Source organism: Lolium perenne, chromosome 1 (assembly GCF_019359855.2).
Source record: "Lolium perenne isolate Kyuss_39 chromosome 1, Kyuss_2.0, whole genome shotgun sequence".
In the NCBI taxonomy this organism is placed as follows: Eukaryota; Viridiplantae; Streptophyta; class Magnoliopsida; order Poales; family Poaceae; genus Lolium; species Lolium perenne.
This window is the reverse complement of record NC_067244.2, coordinates 222206976-222210006: the sequence shown is the minus strand read 5'-3', so window position 1 is coordinate 222210006 and position 3031 is coordinate 222206976.

Sequence of the window (3031 nt, the reverse complement as noted above, 5' to 3'; positions counted from 1 at the left end):
AAGATTTGATAGTGTTTTGGCATCACCTCCTCGAAAACTGCTATGGCATTAAATTTCCACTATATCCCCTTTATTAAACCGCGCCGAACAGCTCACCTCTTCATCCCCTTGCTCTGTTCTAGCCATCGGCACCCAAAAAACCCTCTTTTCCTGTAGCCATGTCTTCCTCTTCCTCCCTCTCCGCCTCATCGGGCCTCTCTTTCCAGTCCTCCTTCTCCAGTGACGACTTTCCCCCAGCCGCCGTCAGTTCAGACGACGACCTGTCCATGACCGACGGGGAGGCGGACCTCCGGTTCCTTATCGACGGGGAACTGGAGAGCGAGAGCGAGGACGACCTCCACTCCTGGGCGAACTTCACCTCCTCCGACGAGGAGGAGGAAGAAGAAGAAGAGGAGGAAGAGGAGGAAAAGGAGGAAGAGGAGGAGGATGACTCCTCCTCCTCTGCCGGGTATCCGCCGGCAAAGCGCTTCCGCGCTTGGGCGGATAGCGACGACGACGATGATGATGAGGAGGAAGAAGCTCCGGCCGAGGGCTGGGGCAGCAGCGACGAGGAGCTCTCCGGAAGCAGCGCCGATGGCAGTTACGACGCCGACGACGAGGCCAACGAGGATTAGTAGTATAGGATTAGTAGTTCTTGAGCAATCGGCTCTTCTTTTGTTCCTCCTTTCTTGAGCAATCGGCTCCTTATTGTAAAAAAAAAACCCTCTTATTAATGAAGAAATGCTTCTAGTTAATTTTGCCGATAGTCAAAGTCAAACAATCCCCAAAAGAGCCGATGGCATCGCATCGGCCTTCACCATAAAACGCGAGTAAGGCCAACTCAGTTGCCCCTTCAAACGGTAACCTACGACCTCCGTCTGAGAAAGCAAACTCAGATCCCCAAATCGCCGCCCGAGCAGATCCAACTCACGGCCACACAAATCTCAGATCTCAACCGCGTCATCCCAACTCCACAGCGCATCCAATGGCGGAATCATCCAACGCCAACGCCATGGTCTCCGGTCTGAAGGTAATCCTTAACCGCCCCTCGCCATCCGAGTAAATGTTAGGATTAACAGCAAACACCTGAATTAATGTCCCATTTCATTATTAATTTTAGGTTTCAGACATCCTGCTGCCGCATCCTTCTCTCCCAAATTCTATGTGTCTTGTCCCCCGTTCTTCCGAGAGTCCCGCTCACTTAATCTCATGCGAGGCCAACAGAATCCCCTTCGTGAACCAGAATTTAGATCTGACTTCCTGGGCCGACTGCCTGCGAGCCTGGCCTAATCCTGCTGAGGGTTGGGTTGCATGGTACAGTAGAGTGTCTAAAACCCATTATGCCACCTGGGAAACTATAGGGATAGCCGGTGCTTTATCATTATCACTGTCTCCTCTTGAGAAGAATGAGAACATTCTAAAAACCATCGGCTACTTCTGGTCTGATACCCTGAATTGCTTCATGTTTGGCCATGGCCCCATGACACCAACTCTGCTGGACGTGGCCATGATCACCGGCCTAGACATTGCATCCTCAAGCCCCTCTGCTTTTAAACTGCCAAAGGTCCCTTTCACCCTTTCCTCCAAAACAGAGTGTACAAGCTGGGGTGCCTACCTCAGACGTTACATGAAAACCAAAGGCCCTGTGACAGAGAAAGAACACACGGCCTTCTTGAACTTCTGGTTGGAGCACTTCATATTCTGTGGCCCTTCACTCGCCCCAACCAAGAATTACCTTTCCCTGGCCTATGAACTCGCCAAAGGCACTCAGCTTGGCATTGGCAAACTGTTCCTTGGAGAGGTCTATCGATCTCTCCAACTGATGTCTGTCAAACTGTTCTCCCAAAAGACAGTTAAAACAGGAGGCCCCTGGTGGTTTATTCAGTTATGGGCTCAGCTGTACTTCCAAACCCAGATCCCAAACTTTCCCCCTTTGGCCACTTGCACCTTCCCAGATGCCAATGGGAAGCAGATCCGATGCACTAGCTACGGCCAAGCTTTGTATAGCCTCCCAGGCAGCAGGCTGATCCCTAAGGAAGCATTAGAGTGGTTCAGGATTTTCTTCCAAGGCTTGGACAACTCCCTGTTCTTTCCTTATACTGAATCTGAGAACTTTGAGAATCCAGTCTCCTTTAGATTGGACAGCTTTGCCGATGACCCCAGCACTCGGCACTTGTACTCTATCATGATCCGTCCTTGCTTTCTCCCAGTTGGCATGAGTACCTCAAACAGGATCATCAAGCCTGGTTATGAGTCTTACCAGCCGGTGGAAGTAGCCCGGCAGTTTGGTCTCGGGCAAGTGTCTCCACACTTCTTTCTTCACCACCTGACAGAAAGCAGAGCTGAACTGCCTGACATCCTTACCGGCCAGAGGTGCTATTCCTTCTTTGACGCTCTGGCCATTCCAATTCCTCACAACCTCCGTTTCACCACCACTACCGACGATTTTGAGACTTGGTGGTCCATGTGGAAGACCCACGCCTTCAGAAGAGCTCTAGGACCGTTGCTGAAGCAACTTGATGCTGAATACGACGTTCCTGCAGACCAGGTACCATTACTTATAAATTTCTTGCAATGGCTCACGATGATTGTTTGTAACCTGGCTCTATTTCTTTGCAGCAGCAAGATGGCCCAGAACCCATGCAAGCCGATGGCTCCCCCTTCAAATTCCTTCCACCAGCCCCGGTGGTTCTCTTCTGCCAGAGCTCGCCACCCCTGAAGAAGGTTATAATGCAGAGCCAGCCGATTTCACCGAAACCGGCTCCCAAGAGTAAAGCATCCTCGGGGCCAGTTGCCCCCCGAGCCTCAATCCAGGCGAGGAAGGCAGTGAGGAAAGTAGCTGCCAGGAAGACCCTGAAGCGTAAAGCCCCTATTCCCGCTCAAGAAAGCTTGCACGTAAGCTGATTTGTGCCTTGACTAATTTTATCTATCCCCCCAGGCTTTTGCAACATGCTTACACTTCTCTTTACAGACTTCCACCGAGGAGAATTCCAGCGGGGAAGCACAGTCCAGCCGAAGGGACACGAGCCTAGGAAACTCTGGGAGAACCACC